This window comes from Saccoglossus kowalevskii, chromosome 20 (genome assembly GCF_978046115.1).
Source record: "Saccoglossus kowalevskii chromosome 20, keSacKowa6.1, whole genome shotgun sequence".
NCBI lineage: Eukaryota > Metazoa > Hemichordata > Enteropneusta > Harrimaniidae > Saccoglossus > Saccoglossus kowalevskii.
This window is the reverse complement of record NC_140660.1, coordinates 2,133,665-2,146,906: the sequence shown is the minus strand read 5'-3', so window position 1 is coordinate 2,146,906 and position 13,242 is coordinate 2,133,665. Positions and strand designations below refer to the sequence as shown.

At 36.7% G+C, this 13,242-nt stretch overlaps 1 long non-coding RNA gene and 1 pseudogene across 2 annotated transcripts in view; one reads left to right on the top strand and one right to left on the bottom strand.

Annotated features, from left to right (window-relative positions):
* The first annotated feature begins 852 nt into the window (after window positions 1-852).
* On the top strand, window positions 853-3,044 carry LOC146729875 (uncharacterized; annotated as a pseudogene).
* Window positions 3,045-3,543: 499 nt separating this feature from the next.
* LOC144346777 (uncharacterized) overlaps window positions 3,544-13,242 on the bottom strand; it is an 18,826-nt gene continuing 9,127 nt past the window's right edge. Inside the window, exons 2-4 of one of the 2 annotated variants that reach the window (XR_014927772.1) lie at window positions 4,134-4,282; window positions 3,899-4,003; window positions 3,544-3,687 (exon numbers count right to left, since the gene is read on the bottom strand). This is a non-coding gene — a long non-coding RNA (uncharacterized LOC144346777). The remainder of the gene's footprint in view (window positions 3,688-3,898; window positions 4,004-4,133; window positions 4,283-13,242) is intronic. The other variant, XR_014927773.1, reaches the window with a different exon arrangement.

The following is a 13,242-nucleotide window of genomic DNA, read 5'->3' as shown; positions in this document are numbered from 1 at the left end:
GGGAAAAGGGTGGGTAAGCAGAGAAGGCACTGTAAACTTGGCGGCTGCAGCAATCGCAATGATATTAGTTTGAAAATGCCACGACTTGTGAGTTAGTTTATTTACTTAAGTTAATCCTCGATTAAAGGTCACAAAGTGGGTCTCTGATTCGTTGATCAATATCGTATTTGCATGTGACCCATGACCTGCAGGCAATAGACCAAACCCTGATTTAAAACTGGTTATATCATAACCAAGCCAAAAAGAAGCCTTTTTTAAAAAAAAGTAAGAGTATGTGTTTATAACAGCAGACCGCTCACTTTGCTTTCTGGATAATTGTCTTTGAGCGCAAACAATAAATATTGACCTAATTTGCATAAGTAGTTCTACCTAGCAACGGAAACAGCCCGCACACGCCCTGCCTCTGTGATCATTCTGTATTAGCACACCGTTTGCGACACATCCAACAATTAGCGCTCCTAAATTATTATTAGATATGAAGAGAAGGAAGGGACCAAAAAGGAAGAATGCGACTCCAATGTCCGAAGAGGCAAAACTTCGTCTAAAAAAACCACCAATCGTGGTATGAATCCGATAGTTCAGACTGCAACGATGTGACGATACAAAGTTTATCAACATGTAGCTCTGACCATGGAGGTACAAAAAATGCTCTGACAGTGAAGAACCAGAAGAAGTGCCAAGAAGTGCATCTGAAAGAAAACTATCGTCACACAGTGACGATGATGAAATGGCTGACAAAGATGGGTCGCTGAGACTGTTCGATGTCAACATTACAAATAGCGAACTTTTTCGGTGAGCGCGGTGCTCAAGTTGTAGCGATGGACATTTGACATTGAAAGAAGACTCGCGGCACGGCTGGGGATCTCACTTCCAGTTTAAATGCTAAATTTCAGAGTGTTATTTTTCTTCAGCCGAGAGCATTTTCCCGTCTTCCGAAAAACAAGGAAAACAGTTTCAAGTTAACAAGAAAATGGTAATCGCAGGAAGAGCGATCGGTAAAGGCCGACGTGGGATGGCTAAATTTGCCGCGTACATGGGTTTACTGGCACCGATCCACCGGAGTAGTATGTGAAATTGTAATCACTGTAAATGATAAATGGTCATTTTTCGTCATTCATTCCCCTAAAAACTGTCTATTGTCTTTGATTTGAGTCGCTGTGTAGATTTTGTTTCGTTTTTGTTTTCTGTCTTGTACTATCTTTTGTTATAATCACAGAATGTTGTATTATCTCAGACAGTTGTCTGAGGTATTATTCATGGTCTCATGTGTGAACGACATCGAAATTTTACATTTGAGCCATCCTGTGAATGTTGGGTGATTTGTGTATACCAGGTGTCAAACGTTCGCTTATTGTTTGTTCTTTCATAATGTGTATATAATAATTCATTGCAGGAAAAATACTGGACAGTGCACATTTATGCATTTACTGCAAAGAATGTAACAAATGGGAAAACAAAGAAAAAGATGAAGAATACTATGAATGATTTGAAAATCATATCCCTGATTGCAAAGTCAACCACGAAGGCTCCTCGAAGAGTATGGAAGTAGAAGGGACTGTTTCATTATTTAGCCGATCCCTGGAAACACACAATTTCCGGTGAGTTGAACCATTTATTTAATTTGTTACAGTTTCATTAGTGTTGTATCTTCCATGGTTAGATATAACACAATTCCGGTGGCTTTCACGAACAAAACCATTCTTGCAGCAAAATAATTGTAACGTTAAAAAATAATTAAAATAAATAATAATTATAGTAATTATATATATAAAAAAATTAAGCCAACCAGGATCTTATTTTAATCAGATTTGATATAACAGGATTTCGAAATAGTATTTTTTTAATTGTTAGCTATACATCATTCATTGGTGACGGGGACAGCTCTGTGTACAATTATGTTAAGTATATCTATGGTTATGATTACATAGTACAAAAAGAAGAATGTGTGGGACATATACAGAAAAGGATGGGTACGCAGCTGAGAAGTTTAGTTGAAAAGGAAAAGGGTAAGATATATATATATATGTTTGGGATTTGTTTTTATATCATGATATCTGCCAATCTTATTTATAATAAAGTATTTGAGAATGTTACCCAGCACAAGGTAACATTGATTGCATGTGTTTCAATTGATGTGTTCTGTACAGAGTTGTGTTTTAGAAAGGTGCTACTTCTATAATTGCATGCCCTAGAATAATTATATGATTTTTTTTATCCTTTTACAGGACAGAAATTAGATGACGGTAGAGTGTTGACTGGCCAAGGAAGACTCACTAAAAAGGTAATAAACAACCTACAAACTTTTTATGGTATTGCCATAAGAAGTAATAAAGGTATTTTTTTATATTACTTCAGTTACATTTAGAGTGTATATTACGACATACTTTCATATGTATTCTTTCTCAAATTCTTTCACAGTCAGTAAAAACATTGTAAATCAAGGCTGGTCTGAAACTTGTTTATTTATTTTATTTTTTTATTAAGATTACTGTATATTTTGCATAATTTATATATTATATTGTAATTTTATTCTTGTTTCACTTTTCAGGCAATGTAGACAAAATGATCCAGCAAACAAAAGCCGCAGTACTGCACTATGCCAGCACCAGTGAAAAACCAAAAGGAAATGAAAGTTGGTGCAAGTGGCAACAGGATCTTACTATGGGCAGTGCAACATACAGGCACTAAAGAAACCCCTACCAGCCGCTGTTGTGGACACAATTTGGCCCATAGTTGAGAAGTTATCAAGTGAAAACCTGTTAGAAGGCGCAAAGAATGGGCTTACTCAAAATGCGAATGAATCTTGTCATCATTGTCTATGGTCTTATTTACCAAAGGAAACAAACCATGGCTACGACCATGGAACTATAACAAACCATGCTACGACGAAGTAAGGCTGGGATTCCCCATGGCAGTGGCCCATTTTAATTCGGGAATGAACAAATTTAACACCAACTTCAGTTCCACGTGAAAGTACATCCGATTGGAAACATTTTGACAATGAATGAATATATGCCGGAAATTATGCCTACTCGGATGAGAGGAATGCTGCAAGAAAACAAATAAAAAAGCGCCGTCTTCATAAAGAAGACCAACAAGAATATGCAGAGGGCACAACAACATACGAGAGTGGGACATTCAGCGATACACAAGAAATCAGGCATCGCCAGCCAAGATCATGTCGGCAATGCAAACTACTAATGAAAGGCCATCCAAGGGACCGCTGCAGTTTGTAATGATTCGCCACTAAATTTCCTACTGCTGTAATTATGCCATATTTGACAGTCTGTTATTTGTTTTCCTTTGTAATGTCATACTTTCAACAAAATTAGTGTAAATACAAATTTGAATCAGTCAACATTGTTTTTGTTTGTGTGAGACTTCAGTGTGAGTCAACTAGGGGACTGGCTATTATTTATATATTGTGGTTGTGAATTGGGGCCAGGGAAATGAACATAATAATGTATGAATTGTAATTGGCACAGAATTCATACATAGCTGAAAAAAAAATATGTGAATAAAAATTCAACACAACAAATAACATTGCTTTTTCATTATTATTATTATCAATTTCCAACAAAAAATAAACAACATTCCAAAATTAAAAATGTATTGGTTGTACTGCCATCCTGCTATTGATATACATATTGCCTGACAGAAATCCTCCATCGATAGTTTGAATGCACTCTGAAAATAACAAACCAATATTAGTGAAAATATAAAGCAGATGAAATAAATGCAGTATATATTATGATTTCTGAGTCACTAACAATATAGTACGTTGACACCCCGGGAAACTTCATGGTAAAAATTGTAGTTGTGGTAAATGATAGAATATACAAAATAATATCAACAACGAAGTGTAATGAACTGCAGGAATTTACATTGAAATACACACCTTTCTAATTTCTCCCTTCACCTGGTTTGGGTATAAAGCTCTAATCCAATAACGTACGGGAGCTGGGTAGTCATAATGACATCCCACTGGACCAATGTTCTTGGCCTAAATATTAAATACACACGATTAAAAAATGTACATTGCTAACAGCAGAGCTATCTCAGCCGACAGGCTGCTTGTTACCAAAAATATTCACCAAAATTGAAGTGTACAACATGAAATGAACGAGGTCTACCCAAGGTAAATATACACAAAGTATCAAAGCATTCAGACTTGTAGTTTTCAAGAATCTTCACCATTCCATATTTTCACTGTCCCATCATGTGAGGCAATATATATGAATCCATTGTGAACTTTGACATCAGAAATCAACCCAGTGTGAATCTGAAAAGAAAAAACAAGTCTATATTAATCATTATACAGACAAAGATTTAAGGTAAAAATTACTATGCATAAAGGGATAAATGAAAATGAAGACAAAATTCTGAGTTTCAAAAACATGTTTTGAAAAAAATTCAGAGGTGGATGCTGTTATGTTAGTTTATGAAGGCAGTACGGTGAATGTATTAACTGACTTGTAATAGGGATCAATGCAATCCTGTACTGCCTAAGTACATACTTTCTGGTATTCTTGTGATAATTTTATCATCTTATCTTTTACATGTAATAATTATTTTCGGAGATAAAATCATGAAACAGCAATGAATTTTTTTTCCATACTCGTCTGGATTTCCAGATTCTGTTTCTCCATATACAGTTGGAATTCCGGGGTATTTTCTCCATCATACAGTGCTAGAAATCCGATCTCATCAACAGGGGGGTGCAGATATAAAATGGAATGGCTCAATGTGATAACTAATCCCTAAAGGAGGGCCGCTAAATCCCAAGGATTGCACCAAGTGCTCATGGGTAATTAACTCCGCCTCTGTCCACTAAGTACTTGGTTTGAAATTAAATTGTTATATTGTATTTCAACAAGTAAATTGTAATCCTTTTGAAGTGATGTTGATAGCAGTTGTTGTTTTGCAGGATTAGCGGGACAGAGGGACAGATAAGCATTCATATACATTTATTTCATCTGCTTTATATTTTCACTCCTCCAAAGTGTATTTAGTTATCGGTAATTGCTAGACTAACATTGATTAGTCAAAACAGGGCCATGTGATCATTTTCAAATATAAAACTCGACTATGGGCAGTTTAATTAAAACTTAGTCTGTTCGGTCATTCACGCCAAACACAGAGCTATAGCTCCATATGCCATGATTTGAAACATCGCACACTCCGTAATATGTACATCGTCATGGAAAAATTACACGCACTAGTGAATGCAGCAGTCTACCAGATACTGAACACAAAACCAGATTGTTGCTAAACGGTCATGAAGAAAATCTGCTGACTTGTCTGTTTCCATTGGCTCGGTCTATAGACAGTGCTGATCTCATTGGACTGTGTGAATTTGAGATATGTGCACAGTTGCTGATAGTCAGAATTAACTTGCATTTTTGTAAAATATTGTTTTGCCTCTGCACCAAATATGAATAAATGTAAGTAATTGGACTTTTCAAGTCAGATGCTAAAAAGTAAAATTAAATTTACTCCTATCCATGTACATAGTATTAATGGGCAGTTTGAAGGGATCTTATAGCCAGATTTTTATACATTAGAAACACAGTGGTGATGTCAGTTGACATAATGACAACATTGAGTGAGTTTTAATTAAACTGCCCGTAGTCGAGTTTTATATTTGAAAATGATCACATGGCCCTGTTTTGGCTAATCAATGTTAGTTTAGCAATTACCGATAACTAAATACACTTTGGAGGAGTGAAAAAAAAACTAATTATGAACCAATTAGTTAGACTCAAAGAAAACAAAATGTAAATATGTGCAACCTTTTACTTTCTGACTCTGCTTCTTTTGTTTGATATTTCATGTTTTAAAGCAATGGAAAAAAGCAGGACAGAGAATGAGATACAGCAGGGCAAGAGAGGGAAGGGTAAAGTTTATGCCAATTATAAACATGGTTTGGTGCCAAACATTCTAATGTTGTTAGGTGTGTATTTGTCATTCTCATGATAAGCACAAAGGCAATCTCATATATTGTTTTTATGCAACAAGTGGGTCTTATTGAACTACGAATACCATATATCAAGAGATATCACTGTGAAAATGTAATGGTCCAACAAAATGATGCTTGAAATGAATAGTTATATATAGTATATACATGTATATCTTTTTGAAAAGCAGTTCCTCGCCCTTACATATTATTGCTAATTGTACATCACCAGAGTGATTTACAAACAAATTTTTTGTTTCAGTGTGTAACTGATAACCAATCATCTAAATGTTGTACTAAATTATCATTATTTTTAAAAAGTCATTGTAGGTTGATTGGGCGAAAATTGTTTTTTGCCTGAATATTTCTCACTCAGAAATGCTGGGGCAATAAGACTTACGAAATGTATCAAATGTGTGAATTCGACTGTATGACAGAACATTTTCATTGGTTATCGAAAGACGTGACCTGTTAGGTCAAAGGAAGTTGTTCAGGTCAAATTATGATGAAACCATGGCGGAAATAGCTTTGTATCGAGAGTTAACAGACGATCTTGCCTTCGACTGTTTTCCCACAGACCCTACCCATTTTTGCACCATAAATTCAGACGGTATGTGAATCGTACTGTAATATTTTTTTTGTTTTTTGTTCATATTTGTTTCTTCATTGTAAAAAGCGCCGTTGAAATCAACGACTGCTCGTTTTTCATTTTCATTTTCTCAAAAAGACGTAATATTCCCCCAGAGACCGGTGCTGTGAACGAAAAATGTAATTTGGATAATGTTTCGAGGCTGGGAAGATGGTTACAGTTTTAAATGCACCAACAAATTATTTTTTCTGAGGTTTTCCTCGAGTATAAGCCCACCCTTTATTTTTTTATGATTTTACATGTTCAGGTCCCTGGGCTTATACTCGGGAAAGTAAGGTAATAATGAAAAATAAGTATTCCTTGTATCGCTGACTGATTATGGCTTATGAATTTAATTTTATGAACGAGTCATGAAGCTGAAAACATCAATGAAGGTTACTACGCTCGAGTGCAAGTGCAGATTAAACAAACAAGAGCTTGACGCATCGCTGCCGGTTATTGTTCAACTCGACAAATCCTACACACAACACTTTAGGCCGATGTTACACGTGTACGTTGATTTTGAACAGCGGTGTCTTCTTTCAAGTTTTCTTGTGTGTTAATTTTTGCATAGTGTTGTGTGTTAAAACCAACACGGACACGGTCCTACTATTTAACGCCCGGACACGCGAGGGAGTGTCCGGGCACGCGCGGAGGCGAACAGGGGGGAATACCTAACGCGCGGGGCAGCGGCAGCAATCCTTGTACTGTATAATATTTGTTTATGCTCAAAATTTGAACCGGAGTGGCGAATTCGAGCAGCTATCCACACTTTTTATGATCGACGCCCGGGCATTCCGGCGAGTCGAGTCCGCCATGTTGTTTACTAATTTTGGTTTGCGTTTAACAATAGGACAATACCATTCGATCCATGGGGGTGACAGTCCTACGAATGTGCCGACATTGTCGAAGGACAAGGACAGGACAAGTTTGTGCAAGTGTGGCGAGACTCCCGTAGTATTGTTTAGTAAGAATCATTTAAAAATGACCATGTAAGTCATCTGTTACGCAGAAATTATTCACCTCATGTTGTTTTCTCATTGTTATGTGTCCCCGTAAACACAGCATTGTATGCAGGTGACAATGCTACGCACACTTGCAATAAAGTCGGTATCCTAAGAATATCGCATACGGTTAAATATCGTGAACGGTACAGAGTTCGGTAAATCTCGTGTACGGTACAGAGGGGATATTTTCGTCCAATGTTTTTATACTTTGTAATGTAATTCAAACAAATAAAAAACGTATATTCGTAGCCATGGACAAGATTTAAATTGTAATCAACCGTTTTATTCATCCATGATTTGTACAAAGATCGTATATTTTGTAAGTGTATAAAGCATTTTCCACATTAAGCTTTCAATATAGATTCTTAAACACAAAATATCAAATATATCTTTAAGTGTAAAAATCGATTTTTTTACTGTAAATGGTAACTTCCTGTAAAAAATTAAGATGCCTATTTTATTTCCTGTACCAGTCACCCACCCCCTGTCCCCACTCTTACAGCATGCGGTAAATTTCTTATTGTACACGCAGTTTACGGTAAACCTGGTTTATACCTCTTGTCGAAAACACAGAGTTTGGTCAATCTCGTGCACAGTATAGCGTACGGAATATATTACGTTTCGTCCACATATTTCAAAGGTTGACGCCGCGACACGTATTCAGCTGTGATTGACACTCTATTGTACAACTACAACAAAGAGGGGAACATACACTGTCCCTAATTCAGTTCAACCACGGTCACTATTTTTTAGTAACTGTGGTTCAACCCAAGCAAGGCACGTTTTTTTTCAAATAAACATGACATACCAAATATGATGAACTTGTGTAATTCAGAAAAAAAAGGTTGTCATTTGTTCCGGCTTGGAGCCTGATGGTAAGGGAAAACATTTACATAACCAGGGCGAGTTGCGTCGAGAGACAAAGCATTTGTTGTTTCTGTTTGGAGCTATAACAGGTAACAAAAGGTCTTGAATAAATTAATGGCGTGATAAACGCCACCTTGTATTTCTATTTTATGGAATCTCTTGTAGTTTGTTTGTGCAGTGTATAGTTACAGTAGATTATTTACAAGCTGATCCCAGACCAATTTGTAACGGCCGGGCTCGTAACACAGACCACATGATCCCCGAGCAGGGTGTGAGTCCGGTGTGTGAGTCCGGTATGTGAGCTACTATAAAATCGCGATGCGACGGCTATGACCTCTATTCGCACACATGCTTCCGGTGCGCTAGTGTAACCTGCCGTTAACAATGAAACTGAATGACGTTCCCACTTTTATTAAATATAGCATGGATATAGGTAGTAATAAAGAGAGTATCACAACGCCTTGGAAGCGACACATCGAAAGGTCAAGTTTAGTTCATCGCCCGCTGTACGAATTCACGTTTGCGAATGAATGACCACTTGACGCGATGGAGAGATCCCAAGCCCAGTTGGCGAGCTACATACCAGTAGTTTTCTGTATACACGCCCCGTGATCGATCTTTTCCAAACCTGTCTGTCTATTTACTATACAGGGCGGTTTGTTTACTATACATGTTTTACAGTGGGCGCAAACAAAGCGAGACTTTCTTAGCGGCACGGCACTGTTTTGAAAACGATTTGCTACATTTTGCGACAATCTCACTTTTTCTTGCAACACTCGATTATCGACAAATTATGTTTGGTCTCGATACGTATGCTCGAAAATGCTTTTTTTTTCACATGAGGTAAATAATTTCCGCGTAACTACGGGAGTCTCGCCACACTTGCACAAACTTTTCCTGTCCTTGTCCTTCGACAATGTCGGCACATTCGTAGGACTGTCACCCCCATGGATCGAATGGTATTGTCCTATTGTTAAACGCTAACCAAAATTAGTAAACAACATGGCGGACTCGACCCGCCGGAATGCCCGGGCGTCGATCATAAAAAGTGTGGATAGCTGCTCGAATTCGCCACCCCAGTTCAAATTATGAGCATAAACGAATATTATACAGTACAAGGATTGCTGCCGCTGCCCCGCGCGTTAGGTATTCCCCCCTGTTCGCCTCCGCGCGTGCCCGGACACTCCCTCGCGTGTCCGGGCGTTAAAGTGTAACTGAATTGGGACAATTGACTTTTTTTGTGTGCAAAATTTATTTATAAACAACATTATGAAAAAAAATCAAGTGAAAAGGGTATATAAATTGGGTAAACAGTCAATGATATTCCGAAATCGCGCCACGCCCCCCTCTCCCATCACCTTCGAGTTTTTTCGGCATTACAAATGTAACCGAAATGGCGCCACCAACTGGAGCATAAAGCATGAGCTAGCTAGCAGACAGGATTGTTTATCATTTTCCATACGCACGCGTTTCGTAAACATATACAACGAGTTACCAAGATCGAGAATTCTTACGAGTTACCATTATATACAACGAGTTACCACGATCGTTTTCATGGGGAAACGCTGTGTTGTTGGCGGGTGTAGTAACACGCACGGCGATCGCGTAAGTCTTTATGGGTTCCCAAAAGATTCGAATTTATGACATCAGTGGACCAAAGCCGTCAAGAACACCAGGAAACATTGGGATGGACCTTCTCCATATACCGTTATTTGCAGTGTCCATTTTACGCCCGAATCATTTGTTGATCCACCATCTGGATTCGTTATGAATTATTTGGGTTTCGGGAATAACTGTGTAAATAACCAGAAGAAGAATATTTTCCATGTAGAATATGAATATTAATTTGCTTGAAAAGTTTAGAATGTATTCATGTTATTATGCCAGAGTCGAAATAACTAGATCGATCGTGGAACAACAACAACAAAACACAAAATGGCGATTGGAAAATGTAAGCACTGGACGCATTCACCGTTCACGTACTTTGTGTCTTTACATGATTTCTTCAGAAGATCAAGAAACTGAAAATTGCACACTGATATGTGTTTAGAATTTGGATGAACAAAAGACAGAAACTGGAAACCAAGCCGGTCACGATGTTCAAACTCTGTGTCATGGTCATTTTGGGAAGGTACACGATCACCAACATCGCGTACTTTTCTTGCAGGTTCAAACCTGTATGGGCCAATTTGTCCCTGGCACTCTAAAACAAAATCGTGACATCTCTCATTGTCATCATACTCTTCGATTTCATAACTCTCGTCAGACGATAACATAGATTCCGTGTCGCTTTCCGAGCACTGCATACGTATAGCGGCCATTGTGAGACGATGACAAGTTCCCCCCGTGACGTCACAAAGTACCCTTGTATGCTAATTAGATACTCTAGTTGGAGCCTCGCTCTGAGTCGACCAAGAAACTGAACGTGGGCGTGTCCTTATCCAGAACATTATTATTGATCGTTTACTTAATTTATGTACATTTTTCACTTGATTTTTTTTCATAATGTTTTTATAAATAAATTTTGCACACACAAAAAGTCAATTGTCCCAATTCAGTTACACTTTAAATAGTAGGACCCCTTTCAACGAGACGTTGGTTATCGTGTGTGCTGTTTACGATGCAGCGAACTGGAACAATCGCCTCCAGGCCACGATCCCCGCTAGAACTAAAATACTGGGTACCGAGATTGTAGCATATCTGAAGTACGTACCATGTACCTGTAGTGTCGAGTTTATCTGTTTTGTTTTTATAGTTATATCACCCGACAATGGCGCTAAGCGTTCTCGATAAAAAACACTTGTTTTCGGCGATCGAGTTTCGCAGGAAACGTAAATTGTCATGTTTACACCGTAACAGTTTAAGTTTCAGAAGAACATAAGCTATATTTAGTGTTATCGCGGAGTGATCGGTGTTTGATTGAAGTCATGGTCACTCGTAATATTTACAAAACAAAGTTCTCCCTCAAGGTCAGCATGATTGAACGTGATTCCTGTTTTTATTTTTCTGAGCTTCAAGTTTTTTCACCAGACACAATGGTTTAATTTTTTGTCCCTCGGTTTTTACTCTCATGAGATAAATTGTCTCACACAATTTTAAGAAAAACAAGTGACTATAAGTGTAGAATAAAATTAAAATATGTTTTCATAATAAGCAAAATACTATGAGGGAAACAAAATACATGCTTTTACATGTAGTTCCACATAGATGGGTACTGTAAAATGACTAATTTTCACTGCATTTAAATTTCACTGATTTACCATTTTAGGCATATTCAGTGGGTTTAAAATTCACAGTTTTATTATTTAGATAATGTGTTCTATGCTAAATTTTACACATTCACTGGGTTTTATTTTAGAACATTTTGCAGTCAGCGAAATAAGCAAAATTAAAACCCAGTGAATAATTAACCCTTTTACAGTAATTTTCTCATACTTTCTAAACTGATGGAACAATTCCACCGATGTATTTAAATTCCTGCTGAGAACACTAAGCTTATTCTGAAAGATGGACTGGAGCAGGAAGTCAGTAGAAGACAAGAGATTTTTTTCTTTAGCGTTGGGGAAAGTTGGTTAGCGTGGGGAAAACCGAGGTGTTAATCAAAATATTTAATGTCAATTGTTTATGATTGGTCCTGGCAACGTTTGGGTGATTGTGACATAGCTCCGTCTTTGAGAATATATCTTACACTTTAAAGAGTGATTGAAACTAGTGTTGTCAAAAAAATTTCAATATAACTTGAGTGTCGGCAAAGGGTATTTTCGTAAGCTGTAATCAACTATTTTTATTTTCTTAATACTGTAAAATCTGTATTAAAAGCCAAGGCTTCTATTAAAATGTTACAATGCAACAGAGGGGATGCAGCTTCTATTAGAGCATCTGCACATATGAGAAATAGTGAATTTGTGGTTCTCAATTGTTCAAAAAGAATGGGTGCGACTTATATTAGGGATGCGGCTTCTAATACAGATTTTACGATCTAATTTAAATAAATAAAAAATGTAAATTCGTAGACATGGGCGAGATGTAAAATGTAATCAGCTATTTTATTAGTCCGTAATTTGTACAAAGATATTATTTTTTTTTGAGCGTACATGTATAAAGCATTTTCCGAATTTTCAATTTTTATTTTTTTAACCCAAATTATCAAAATATTATACAATACCGTTTTTAAATACCCTTTAACTTGTTCAGTCTATGAACATTTTTTTTTTATTAATTATGTAGGTAGAAAAATAAATTTTAGGAAATTTTCGCAAAGTAAAAATCCCTCAAAAAATGTTGAACATAACTTAGGAACATCAGACCAAGTGGTTTGATGAAAAACTATTTTTTTTAGGAGGTGGCTTAATTGTTCGTAGCAAAATTAATAAAATTATGATAATTGTGTGATTGAAATATGTTACATGGTTGTAGAAGTTTGATTTAAGTCGATGGAGGTCATTTCAAAACACGAAAAAAAAATCGAAAAAAATATAGAATTAAGGTGTGATTAGTTTGTTTGTGGTCGAAGAGAAGAAATGCAGAAACTTGAATGTGGCCATTTTCAAAATGTTAACAAAAATCAGGTGACAATTCTTATCAAAATAATGGTCAAACTAACTAATAGAAAGATTTTGATATGCGAAAACTTTTTGTTTGGCGTTGAAATGATTGGTAAAAGCAGGAATTTAGTTGTCAAACAATTAGCTTAGGACATTATTCAATAATTCATTGCTAAAAAAAGTTTGTGTAATTTACAGCAAATAAAACAAAATATTCCGGTTTACCTCAGGTCACGCAAT